The following is a 14,477-nucleotide window of genomic DNA, read 5'->3' as shown; positions in this document are numbered from 1 at the left end:
TAATAAAAATAGATATAAAACACACACACACACATTATGGGCTGCACCCTCAGAGAAGTTCTGTGGTGGGACTTGAGAATATGCATTTCTTTTCTTTTTTTTTTTTTTACATTTGTTTATTTTTGAGAGACAGAGTGAGACAGAATGTGAGTGTAGGAAGGGCAGAGAGAGAAGGCGACACAGAATCCAAAGCAGGCTCCAGGCTCTGAGCAAGCTGTAAGCACAGAGCCTGATGTGGGGTTCGAACCCACAAACTGTAAGATCATGACCTGAACCAAAGTTGGATGTTCAACTGACTGAGCCACCCAGGCACGCCAGATATGCATTTCTTTTTTTTAATAGTTTATTGTCAAGTTGGTTTCTATATAACATCCAGTGCTCATCCCCACAAGTGCCCTCCTCCATGTCCATCTCCCCCTCCCCCTCCCCCCCATCAGTCTAAGAAGCTCCCAGGTGGCACTGTTGCTATTGCACTGGTCCTATTTTAAGAACCATGGATCTGGCCCAAGGTAGCTAAGCGTTATTATTATTGTTATATTTTTTTCATGTGCTGTTCCCTCTGCCTGGAATGTTGTTCCCCCAGATATCCATAAGAGTGATTCCCTCAATTGTTTCAGGTCCCTATTCAAAATTCATCTTCTCAGGCAGGTCTTTCTTTTTTTTATGTTTTATTTATTTTTGAGAGAAAGAGAGAGAGGGCACAAGTTGTGGGGGGGGAGGTAGAGAGAGAGGTGGGGAAACAGAGGATCTGAAGCGGTGTCTGTACTGACAGCAGAAAGCCTGATGCGGGACTCAAACTGATGAAACATGAGATCATGACCTGAGTTGAAGTTGGATGTTCAACTGACTAAGCCACCCAGGTGCCCCTCAGTGAGGCCTTTCTGACCATTGTGTCTAACCCTGTACCCTCACTTCTAACACATCTCCCCTTCCTGCTTTATTTTCTTCCATAGCTTATTAACCCCCAGTATACCATATATTATACTTATTTTTCTTACTTATTAATTGTCTGCTCCAACTAGAATAAAACCTCCATGAAGATAGGGATTTTTGTCTGTTCTTTACTTGCTTCCAGTGTCTGCAATGGTGCTCACCCTATAGCGACACTCAATAAAAATCCTGAATTAATGATGAAGTAATTATTAACACCATTACTACTATAATACTAATAATAATTCACCTGTCTCCATTTGAGCTATTCAGAGTACAGTATTTGATCTTCATGCCTCCCCACATTGAGAGAAAACCCCCTTAACATATAATGTAACATGAGAAAAATTGGCCTTGGGGTCAAACAGTAAGAGATTTGTACTTTAGCTCAGTACTGAGCATTGTTGAACAATGCATCTAATGTTTGTGAGCTTGGTTTTGTCATCTATAAAATGGGGTTGGTACTACCTCTCTCTTTAAATGGGCTGATGTAGTGTTATAGAGGAAATGGCACACAGCTAGTACTCAGGAGTTAGTAATGACATTATTATTATTATTATTTATTGAGAGAGAGCACACAAATAGGGGAGAGGGCCAGAGGGAGAGAGAGACAGAATCTTAAGCAGGTTCCACATCAAACTTGATCAGCTGGGCTCCATCCCACAACCCTGGAATCATGACCTGAGCCGAAATCAAGTGTCAGATGCTTAACCAACTGAGCCACCCAGGTGCCTGTATAATGACTGTTCTTAACTTCCCTCTGGCACTTGGGGCTGGAATTGGCTCAAAGTGCCAGTTTGGGCTAACTGGACCTCCCACGGCCTGTTTCTCAGCCTGAAGGCAGGGGTTAGTCAAAGATGGCTTCAAAACAGAGAACACCTTACTTCCCCTCCATAAACATCTATAGAGGAGTTTCCTTTCTCTTTAGTATTATTGAGCAAGCCACTTGCCTTCTCTGAGCCTGTTTCCTCACTTGTACAATAAAGTTAATTGCTGCTGCTAAGATTGAGTCTTGCAACTCAGCAAAAGAGTGAAAGCAGCCAGCACCCAGTAAATCTCCGGTCAACACACTGGCCATCTCCTTAGAGGTCCTGAGAGTGTCAGGAATGCCATGAAATCTGCATGGCAAGTGGGAGGGCAGAGCCCTCCCTGGCCAGCTCCGAGGCCTTGCTGGTTGCCTCCGTTGCTGAGCACTAGCTCCTGAAGGATGCTCCCTTCCCCAGAGAGACACGTGCTGCCCCCAACTCCCCGCCCATTCAGGACCATTGTGGAGCTTGTCAGAATCAGAGCTTTCCTCTTCTGAATTATATCATTGGACACCAAATTCTCCCTCCTCTACCCAGACCTGCAAGCCCATCCGTGTCCTTGGTTCTGGTTCTCCTGTCTCCTCTGTATTCCCACCCTCACTCATGGTCCACACCACTGCTGCAAGGACTTCCCAAGGAAGCAAACCTGGACATAAGCTCAGAGCGGTGGCAGGGCCGGGAGGGGGGGGGAGGGGGGGGGAATGCTAAGAACTGGCTCACCCCTTCTATAGACTCAAGTCTCTTGAGGTCCCAGCAATACTGCCCACCCCACCTGCCTTGCTGTGTGCTGCCCCCTTTGCCCGGTGCCCTCCCTTCCCACCATTATTTTGCCAGGGTCTCTATTGCTTGCTTTTCAAACCAAAACTCAGGGGAGCCGTCTCCAACTCCCTCCTTTCCCCTTAGTCCAGCTTGGGTCTCTTTTCTTTGCACTAAACCATGGTCTGCAGGCCAAATGGGGCCTGCCATCTGTTTCTATAAATAAAGCTTTACTGGAACCCAGCCACACCCATTCATTTCTACATTGTCTAGCTGCTTTCGTGCTGTAACAGCAGAATCAGGTGGTTGCCACAGAGACCATATGTCTGGCAAAGCCTAAAGTCTAGCCCCCCACAGGAAAAGTTTACCCACCCCTATTCTAAAGCCCTACATCACAACACATGCCGCCTTGTACCAAATCGCTCCTTTTATATGGTCATCTCTGCAGCGTGTTGGAAAATTCTGAAGTGGATGACCTCAGTCTATCTATTTTTCACCAGAGCAGGGTGGTTAAGCACCCAACGCTGAAGTCTCACCCTGGCTAAGTTGGTGTGCTGACTTCCTTACTTACCACCTCTGTGAGCCTTACCTCTCTGGTCCTGTTTCCCCACCAATAAGATGGAGATAATAAAAATACCCACCTCAAAAGCTTGTTAAGAGTATTAAATGAGTTAAATGATAATATCTTATTATAGTGTCTAATACAAGGAATGTACTACATAAGTGCTATTATTACTATCAGGATTATTCTTTTCTACCCCAGATGCTAGCAGATAGAGGTGCTCAATGGATACATTTGAAGTTGAACTACTCTGTCTTGGTTTATGTCTGCAGAAAGCCAGCAATTCAGAAAAACCTCTAGCATTGTCACCTCTAGCTTTTAATCTAAAACCATATTATCATTGCCTACTGTTCAATCCATAAGTATTGTCCTTCTCCTCTCTTTCCCTTGTTCTCACTGCTGACCAACATCAAATCCTGTCCATACTAAAGTCTAGGACATATGCCAAATCATGTTTATACCTCCCCATACCCACTACTAACCCAATCTGAGTCACCGTGATCTTTAGGCTACCTCAGTAGCTATGTATCAGTTAGCTTTTGCTGTGTAACAAACCATTTAAAACTTAGTGGCTTAAAATAAAACTAATTATTTAGCTCACAATTTGTGGGTCAGTGATCTGGTCTTAGCTCAGCTGGGAGGTTCTTCTGCTCTCTGCTAGGCTCCTCTGTGTTTACAGTAAGCTGCTAGACTTGGGGGGCTGGCTGGTCTAAGATGGTCTCAGCCGGGAGGCCATGTGGCCATCCTTTCTCCAACAGGTCAGCCCAGGCTCATTCACATGGTGGTTGGATCAGGTTCTAGGAAGGCACACATGGTCTCTTGAGTCATAAGCTTGAGCATATTGTGACTTCTACCCTATTCCATGAAGAAGAAAAGTAGCAAGGCCCACACAGTTTCAAACAGTAAGGAAACAGACTCCACTGTTTGATGGGAAGAGTTGAAAAGTCACACCAAAAGAGGCATGGAGACTGTGTGGGGCAGGAAGGGGGGGCAATTGTACCCATTTGTGCAAACCATTAACTGTAGCCTCCTCGCTGGTCTCCCCATTGTCCCTTTACTGTGACTCCAACCCAGGTTCTGCACAGGAGCCAGAGTGACCTTTCTAAAATGTAGATCAGATTGGGTCACACCCCTGCTGTCACATCAATGCCCCTAGGGTTTCAGTTTACATAGTTCACCATGGGGCCCCTGGTGGCTCAGTCAGTTAGGCATCTGACTCTTGATTTTGGCTCAGGTCATGATCTCACAGTGTGAGTCCCACATCAGGTTCTGTGCTGACAGTGTGGAATCTGCTTAAAATTCTCTCTCTGCCTCCTCCTGCTCACTGTGTCTGTCTCTCTCAAAATAAATAAATAAACTTTAAAAATTGTTTTAAATAAAATAAATACTGTACCCTGAGAGATGGCCACCCAACTTAAAGGAGGCTCATCATCTTGCTTTATTCTTTTCCCGGAATTATTTTGTTCTCTCAAGTATCCTTGTCCATTCTTCCTGTCTGACCACTTAAAATGGAAGCTCCATGAGAACAGGGGCCTCCTTTATCTTGGTCATCGGCTCAATGTCTAAAATTGTTTCCAATTCAAAGTAAATGTTCAATAGGGGCGCCTGGGTGGCTCAGTCGGTTGAGCGTCCGACTTCAGCTCAGGTCATGATCTCACAGTTCGTGGGTTCGAGCCCCGCATCGGGCTCTGTGCTGACAGCTTGCTCAGGGCCTGGAGCCTGTTTCAGATTCTGTGTCTCCCTCTCTCTCTGACCCTTCCCTGCTCATGCTGTCTCTCTCTCTCTCTCAGAAATAAATAAAACATTTAAAAAAATAAAGAAAAAGTAAATGTTCAATAAAGAATTGTGCAAAAGACGACTTCCCTGAGTTATGCCATATGCCATTTTCTGAATTAAGTGCCTTATGCTCATTACCTCATGTATTCCAAACAGCAAACCTGTGAGGTAAAAAATCCTCGACCCAATTTTACAGTTGGAAAAATCAAAACTCAGAGAGGTTGGTTGATGTTCTTTTTAAAACTCTAAGTCATTCTTAGCAGTGACTCTCAATTCTTCTCGGCTGCTTTACACTTACTTCTAATGGTGTATTTTTCTGTGTGATGTGTCCTTTTTTGGTTTCGTTCCATTTTGTATTTTAGAGCACAGGATTGATGGAATCCAACACTTGGTGCATGATGCTTTTTTCTTCTTAACTTTGGAACATTTTCTTCTTAACTTTGGAAAGTTGGCCTTTTAAAATAGGAACGTTTATATACTATTGATTTCATGCACCCTCCACCCCCAGACTAGAGGGTGAGGCTGTCCATATCATGAGACACACATAACATGTGTTAGTAGGGATGATGCATGTCAGGATACCTCTGGTTCTTAAAGAGGTGGGTTCACTGGGGATCACCCTCACACCATAGCTGGAAAAGCAGAGAGTAAGAGATGGGCAGAGACATGTCCAAGGCTCTCGGTAACTCCTACCACTTACTGGCAGATTATACCGGAAGCCAAGCCTCTCATGCCGTACACAAGGCCTTCCATTCTCTGATGGTTCCTTCATTTTCCAAAGCAAGTGGAGCCAATCAGAGGACCAAAGATAAGCACTGAGCTACTTTAAGTAGTTTTCCTTTGTTCCTCCCTGGAAAGGATCCATTTCCTTGAAATTCCCTCCAATGCCAAACAATGGACACTTCTTTGTGACTGAAGTCTTTAAAGTACTATAGAGCAAATGGGTTCAAGTTAACTTTCCATGCAATAGAGAGACCACCATTGTATGTTAGAGACATTCTGCACTTAGAGTACTAGATTAACCTGTGGTAACTGCCAAGCATCCATGTTGCCACACTACTGGAGCATCCCCTTGTCTTTGTATGACCACCACCCCTCTAATTCAAGACACCAACATCGTGAACCTGGACTCAATGCTCACTCCTCACCATAACCCCCCAACACTTTATTCCCTTCCTTGCTCACTCCCCCAAATCAGGCAAAGCATCTTCATCCAGCCTTTGTTTACAGCTTTCCACTGGCTTTCCTCTCTGAGAATAAAGGTAAAATGTCTTGGTGTGGTGTGGGAAGCCAGGTAAGCTGATCCTCCTCCATGTTGGAGCCACATTTCCCACTACTGACCTCACTCTCTCCTCTGAGGCTGCAGGAAACCTCTTTTGTCTTCACCACGTGTGCTGCTTCCTCCTGACTCAAGCCTTCCTCTTCTCTGCTGTCATTTTGCTCTCCCAGCCTTCCCCCAACTACCCATCATCTAATGGTGATGTCTATTTTATTTTCTGCCCTCAGCCCCATGTCTATTTAACTTTCTACCCTCAGCCCCATGTCACCCCCTCAGAGAAATCTTCCCCGAATCCCCGCCTAGATCAGTCTCCCCAGTATTTTTCATGCAGAGTGCTTACTATAACTACGTGTTTATCCCCATGATTATTTGCTTAATGTCTATCTCCTCCATTAAGTTGTAAGTTGTAAGCGGTTTGAGGGCAGAAACCATGGATTTTTTGTTGATCTGTGTATTTCCAGAGCCTAACACTAACACTCTACTGGCACACAGAAGAACTTTAATATTTCTGGAAGGAAGGAAGGAAGGAAGGAAGGAAGGAAGGAAGGAAGGAAGGAAGGAAGGAAGGAAGGAAAGGAGAAAGAAGGAAAGAAGATGCTTCTTTTGGGGCTTTCTAATCACTAAAATCTGTTGGTTTGACAGGAGCAACAGATTCACAAGCCAATCAGAATAAGGAGAATGGACAGGTCCCAGGAGGAAGATAGTAATGTCTAGCGGTAATTGTAGGAGTCTGGAGTCGTGGGCTCTGTGTTATCATTGAGCCTTGGCTTCAACATCCATAAAAAGGACCCATGAAAAGGATCATCAACATCATCACCGTTATAACCATCATCATCATCATCATCATCATCATCATCAATCATCCCACAAGGGATCATTTTGTTTTTTTCTAAACATGCAGAGAACACTATGGAAACCGTTCCTCAAAGTATTGTCAAAATCCTCCTAAGGTCCAAGGACAAACAGCAGCCAAGCTTTACAACACCTTGGGATGCTAATCCCATGCTTTCTGAGGGTTCTGTTCTCCTTGCCTCCTTCCCTCTCCTCCTCTGCTTCTCTCCCCATCCCTTCCCCCTCCTCTCAGGTTCTTGCTCAGTAACCAAATCTGTCTTTCAAATGGGTGTACCTTCAAAATCATTCTACATGTTCTCATCTTATTCAGTTCTCCCTCTCCTTCCTAACTGCCCACGCCATTGCCAATTAGGCACTTCCTTTCCCAAAGGCTCTCTACTCCCCAGGAGTGGGACAGAAATATCACTCCCATTTCAAAATCTAGAGCACCATTTTGCCACCTCCACCAGAGACACACACCAACACTCCTCTTCATTTTCCCTTTTCTCCTTCCCACATCTTTGCCCCATTTTATTTCGACATCATCCATTTCTTTCTGCTGCTTTGAACTTTGGAATTCCAAAGCAACATGGAAAAAGCAGACAAGCCATCTTAGCCATGTTACTTCCCCTTAGTGCACCCTGGTTTGCTCGTGTGCAACAAGAGCTATAGTGAAAATAGAACAGCCTCCTCACATGGTAGTTACAAGGATGAAATGAGATAAGATGTATAAAACATCAAGTGTGTTTGACACATAGTACATGTTCAATAACTGTTCGTTCCCCCCTTTCACTGTGTGATTTTCTAAAATACAAGTCAGTAATTATGCCTGAAAAATGAACAGAATATCTAAAATTAGGACTCTTCAGTAGGACTTGTACAATCACCCGTCTATGGTTTCTGGCCAGCAATAGGATGTAGTTTCCATCCTGTGTCAGTGGTGGGCCATTCTCCCTATCTCCTCTCCTTCCACCTACTCTCAGAAAGACCCTTGGATGAGATTACAGTCTTGCTGAGAAAAGGAATCTGGTCACGCTCAACTTTGCACCTGGCCCAATGCCTGACAGGTACTGCGCTCTAAAAAGGTTTTCTGGGAACAAGCCCAAGGTTGACTGGTATCTCTGCAGTTAGCTGGAAGGGATCATGACTCTCATTAGAGACTTAGCAACTGGGCTGTGTAGTTGTCTCCCAGGACAGACAACAATTCCTTGGAAAAAGTTCTTTGCTACATCCTCAGTGAAGAGTAACAAGGGAAGCTTAATGGGACAGTATTTAGAGTCTGGCAGAGAAGCCTACAAATATTAATCCCATCATCCACTGCATTCAGTCATTCCCAGTTTGCTTTTTTTATTTTTCATTAAAATCAGGCTTTCAGAAGACCACTTGTGGGTGGATTTGTAAATAGGTAAAGCCTAACCCCTTGAGGTAAGATTCTGGTAGCCAGAATGGACCACACCAGTCATCAGAACACAGCCTTCATCAAGTTCTTACCTGTCAGCCTTGACTGCATGTTTCTTAAAGATCATGCTTGCAGAAACCTTAAACTGGTAAATTTCACAAACCAAACCAAACTCTTTCACTCTTATTAATGTTATTTATTTCTTGTTGCCCTACTTGGCCATTATCTTGTCAATCTGTACATATGGTTTATTTGTTGTCCTAGTGCATGTGGAAACTGGATAACCAATTTTTCATTTGCAGCAAGGATATTTCCTTTGGTATGTAATTCTGTTCCCTGACCTCCACCCCCAACATACACACCTACCCCTTACCTTCTAAAGTCCATTAGGGTTTGAAAGCAGTCATTCCTACAAAAATGTGTTATTTACCAGAGCCAACCAGAGCAACTTCAGAGCCACAGATTGGGGAAAGCACATTGGGGTCCTCAAAAGTCTCATTAACAGGCACCAAAAAGAAGTTCATTAAAACAATGTAATATCCTTAATGCAGCTAATGTGCTCCCTCCTGTTCTAACAAGCTCATGAATAATAGATGAAGGGAGCTTCATCTGTTTTAATCAATTTGGTCTCAAAATTAATTCAATCCAGTACAAAATTAGCAGGCAATTAAGTCTCATTGGCCCAACTGGACAAAAACATGCCAACGTCATTGGCTAGAGAAGCAAACTGGAAATGGACAAGGGGCCATTGTCCACCCTTCCAAACTGGAACACCAAAAAGGAGTATCACCCATTCCCCATGAGACCACAACGTGGTCCCCTTTCTGGATCTCCTAATTGAGTCAAAAACCTCATCACTAAAAATTTTAGCTTTTATATGTAAGGAAATTCCAGGGGGAGATTCCAAATGCATAGCAAGATTGCTTTTATTTAAGTTGTATTTTGTTCATGAAACTTCCAAATAACTTATGAGAATTTGTTATGCACTAAAGCATAGGATATAATAGCAATTATCAACTGCAATACTTGGGCATATGCAATAAACACATTTGGTTCTAAGAAATTATCACAGTTTGTTATGTACATGAGTTTAGCAGATTCTTGGTTCCATTATCCACTTGGCAATTACATATAGTGTTATAATAATAGTTTATCTTAAAATAGTGCATTTCTTCTCTGGATCTTGGCGTGCTTAATGAGCGCTTTTTTCTTAACCCTCACAATGCCCTTTAGAATTGGGAAGTTATAAATATCGTTAAAATTACTTTGGAAACAAAGATACCAGGGTACAGAGATGGGAACAGACAATCGCTGCATTACAAGTAGCTTTAAAAGACATCAATTCCAGCCACCTATCTGGTACTTGAATTCTACCTGTCTTTTCTTGAACACCTCCAGTGATGGGGAACTCATGAGTGCTGCCCGTTCCATCTCTGGAGAATGAGATTGTTAGATTGATCTAAATTTATCTCCAGTAGATAAAGACTATTTTTACCCCCAAACAAGTTTGATTCCTCTTACATATGGCATTTATTCTCCAGAATTAGTCACCAACACCTCCTCCCCAACTCCTCCAGTCAAACTTCATGACATGGCTCTGAGCCCTTCACCATCCTCGACATTCTTCTTGGAATCAGCACCAAGGGACAGTGAAATAGCAGTGGTAACTATTGGCTTGGGAGCCAGGCAGACCTGGAGTTCAGTTCTAGGGCTGTCACATCAAGGGTATCTGTGAACTGGCTACATGCATAACCCTTTGAACTTCAACATCCTCATCTATAGTATATGGAGAAATTGCCTATCATGCACAATTATTATGAAGATAATATGAAATATTGTACAAAAAATTTTATCATAGAGTCCAGAATGATGAAGTATTCAGTAAATACTAACCAAATACAAATTATAGCTAATTCCTACAGAGCATATACTAAGCACTTTGTACATTAACTCATTTGCACTCCATAACAAGTCATGACCTTGTTGTTACAGATGAGGCAACCAGTGTAGAGAGAGGTTAAGTACTTTGCCCAAAATCGCACAGCCAGCAAGAGACAGAGCCAGAACATGAACCTAGACAGTCTAGCTCCAGAGTCTATATTTGGTAACTGACTTTCTTAAATTGTGGTCCCCTCCAAAACTGAATGATTTTCAAGCATTGTCTGATCTAAGCAGAATAGCAGATCAGGACCTCATCTTCTCCCAGTACAGCTCAAGATTATGTCATTGCTCTTTGTGTGAGTTTTTATCTATTTAGACATGCTTCCCCTATAGGGTTCTCATTGTGACTTGTGCAGCCTTGACTCCCTGGCTCTTTGTTTGTTCAGCTGATTTGTGAATCCAAGGGTAAAAAATTAGGTTTTAAAACACCATCTCCTTATATTTGGTCCAGAATTTCAAGCTGCTGGCATCTTCTAGGGTCCTGACCCTCTTGTTCAACATATGCTCTCTGTTCCCAACTTCTGGTCCTTCACACATTTGATGAGAATGCCTTTACCAGATTCACCCTGGGCACAGATAAAAATATCAGTTCAGACACGGCACTGCACCATTAGGGTTACCTTTCCAAATGGCATCAATCTATTGATCAGCACCCTTTCAGTAAAGATCAGTCCTGAATAAAAACAGAACATGATTCATTTTTTCTTTAAGACCATGCCTTCTCCTTTGTTGTTGTTTAATCTTTTCCTTTTATCTAAGGTAATACGGGTTAGTGAAACATGTAAAGTCAGAGTAGTGATCAAATGCTAAAATCAAACGATACCCTTTTTTTGGGTTTTCACCTGCCCAAATGTAAAATGGGGAGGAAATTTAATTGGTGATTTCCAAGAATACTCCCAGCTTAACACTCTAGGAAAATATCAAGGCATGCCAACTTTTCCATGGTCTGTACTTTGCCTCCTTTTAAAGCCTGAAATCCCATCATTCTCCATTCACATGTTATGCTCCAGCCAACCACAGAATTTGTACAGTCCCATGATCAGATTTGCTACTATTTCTCACCACCATGATTTTGCACCTGCTGCTTCCTCTGCCTGCACTTGTCCAGCTGGTGACATCCTGGTTACTCCTCAAAACCAACTCAGGTCAACAAATGAATCTGGAACAAATAACTATCCATATGCAAAAAAAGAACTTCAATAATCCATACCTCACACCATATGAAAAAATAACTACTAACATAACCCTAAATATGAAACGTAAAAATGCTAAAATTCTAGAAGAAAGCATAGGGGAAAAAACTGTGACCATTGATTTACAGCTAAGATTTCTTAGCCATGACACCAAAAGCACAATCCATTTTAAATGTGATGAATTGGACATTATCAGAATTAAGAACACTGTTTTCAAAAGACGCTCTTAAGAGAATAAAAAGACCGGCTCTGCACTAGGAGAATAGGATCACAGATGACATTTTACATAAACTCTCAAGTCCCACTGCCAAGCCAGTTTCTCTATATTTATTTCTTAAAAAATTATTGAGTGCCTTCTATGTGTTGGCCACTTGGAATTGAACACACACAGATGAAGACCTCTGCCCGCGTGGAGTTTATATTCTAATAGAGGGAATTTATATTCTCAGGAAATGGCAAGTGTGACTCACGCTTGGCTCATCTCTTTCTCTCAGGCCTCATCAGTATGTCCTGTCAGTTCAATCCTCAGAGCATATCCAGAATCTGAGCATTGCTCTCCATCTGCACTGTAACAACCCTGTCCAAGCCACCTGGATGAGCACAGTGGCCTCCTAACTGCCCACTTGTCTCTGTCTTTCCTCCATCCAGTGTTTCTCACAAATAGCATCCAGAATGAACTTTTAAAACACAAGTCAGATCATGTCACATCTCTTCTCAAAATCCTCCAATGGCTCCCTCCTTCACTCAACATGAAAGAATCTTATGATCATGCCTGATCAGACCCAAGTCAATCTTTCCCTCTGCTACCTTGCAAATGTCTTTCGCAATCACTTTCCCTTCACTCTCTCTGATCAGCTGTGATGACCTTCTGGCTCTTCTTAAATAGACCAAGCAAGGAATCTGCCTCAGTGCATTTGCACCTGCTTCTCCCTCTGCTTGAAAATCTTTCCTCCCAAATATCTACATGACTCATGCAGTCATTTCTCTCAGCTTTCTGTCCAAGTGTTACCTTATCACTATGGCCTCCTCTGACCATTCTATATGAACTGAAAATTCATTTCTCCAATATCTCCAAAGGACTCTCCATCCTCTCACCTGCTTGATTTTCCCCCACAGTATGTACCTTCACTGGACAAATTTGATTGATTAATTGATTCTATTTACCCCAAGGAGCCATTAAGCAACTAGAGAGCAGAGGTCTGTCTATTTTCTCACAGCTGTATTCCTAGTGTCTAGAGTAGTGTTAGCATATGGAGACACTTCACAAATATTTGCAGAATGACTAACTGAATGAATGAATGAATGAATGAATCAATCAATCAATGAATGTGTTGGGTTACAGGTATTCAAGAAACCCAGTGTGTGTCACCCTCATAATAGCATCTACCATTTATTGAAGCTTTCCTTTCACTGTCCTTCCTTCACTGTTGCTTATGTAAATAGAAATACTAGAGTAGTTCTGAGAGTATAAGGAAGAGTCACAAGGATCTCAGAGACTGGGGCTACCCCTTGCCAGGTGTGTGACCTTGGGCAAGCCATTTAACCTGCTAAGGCTCAGTTTCCTCCTCTGTGAAATGTGCACACCTTGGGAGCTGTTATGACAATTGGAGGTGTGCTCTAAGCACTAAGTATGGTGCCTGGTATCACAGCAGTTATTATTAAGGGAAGTTCAAAGAGGAGGTGACAGTGGAGGAAGTATTTCAGGTTAAGGATGATGAGTGAAGAGCTTCATCCAAGCACACATTTGGTAAAGAGAATGGGATGTTGTGGGAGCAGCAGTGAGACCCAGGCAGGACTCAGGATGGAGACACTTCTGAAAGCATTTGCCATCTATCCTAGACACTCTCAGCTACCAGGTACAGAAGTAAGAGGGTTCAGAGTGGGGCTAAACATAATAAATGTGAGATCCCAGGACCTAATATACAGCCAGAAACAGATGATATTTAACACTTGTGAATGAATTGGTATTTGAAGACATACTCAGACACCAGGTGTGATGGGCAAGAAAAAGGAGCTTTTGCCAGAGCTTTTTCACTTCCAAAGATATCTTTTCCAGAATGGAATGACTAAAATCCAGCCCAGGGTTTCATCAAGCCCTCTGATCTTAGGAAGTATAATCCATGATGTTGTGGCTTCTCAAGAGAATGGATGTTTTCAATAAAGGGACAACCTCTTCCCCTTTGTGGAAAGTTAAAATATATTCATTATCAGTTCTAAAGTTCAGACAGAGTCAGCAAAGATAGTATTTATAAGCGAGGGAAGTTCATCAGAGACCAGAAACCCTGCTTCTCCTAATGATTGTGTAGCAAACAATGATATAAGCTCATTGTTGGGCCTCCACAAAGTTGAACCCTTTCTCTCTGCTCCCGCCTGGAGAACAAGTCTGGCACATCATCCCACCATGAGAGGCATTTAATGGAAATTTTCCGTAAGTAAAAAACTCTTCCTCCTTCTGATTTCCTTCTGCATTTACTAATGTGCTAGCAAGCATTCTCTACTATACACAGACACACAGACACAGACACACACACAGACACACACACAGACACACACACACACACACACACACACACACACCAGAAGGCCTAGAACTCTGCCATTAAGAATTTATCCTTTCGTGTTATGTTTGGCTGTCATCCAGCCATGGTCCTTTAAGATGTAAATATTCCAGAAGGGATAATAACACTGCCGTTTACATTTAGTTAGCAACTTAGAGTTTGGAAAGCACATTCACTTCCTTCTCATCTTCGATCTTCAACCTGGTATCCAGCTCCTCATATCCAGTACTGGTTCATGATGAAGGCCAGGTGCTCAGGAAGTGTTTCTTGAGTGAATGAATGAAACAAATGGATGAACTGACACTATGACATTCATAAAATGTCTCCACTGGAACCAAAATTATCTCCACTGAAACCAAAAGCCATCAAGGTAAATGAATTACTCAGATTTCAGTGCGTCTGAGGTTTGGCCACTGGCAGAAGGCAAGGGTAAGGGCAAAACCAAG

This window comes from Hyaena hyaena, unplaced genomic scaffold, assembly GCF_003009895.1.
Source record: "Hyaena hyaena isolate Hyena2069 unplaced genomic scaffold, ASM300989v1 scaffold_46, whole genome shotgun sequence".
Lineage (NCBI taxonomy): Eukaryota > Metazoa > Chordata > Mammalia > Carnivora > Hyaenidae > Hyaena > Hyaena hyaena.
This window is presented reverse-complemented; position numbering follows the sequence as displayed.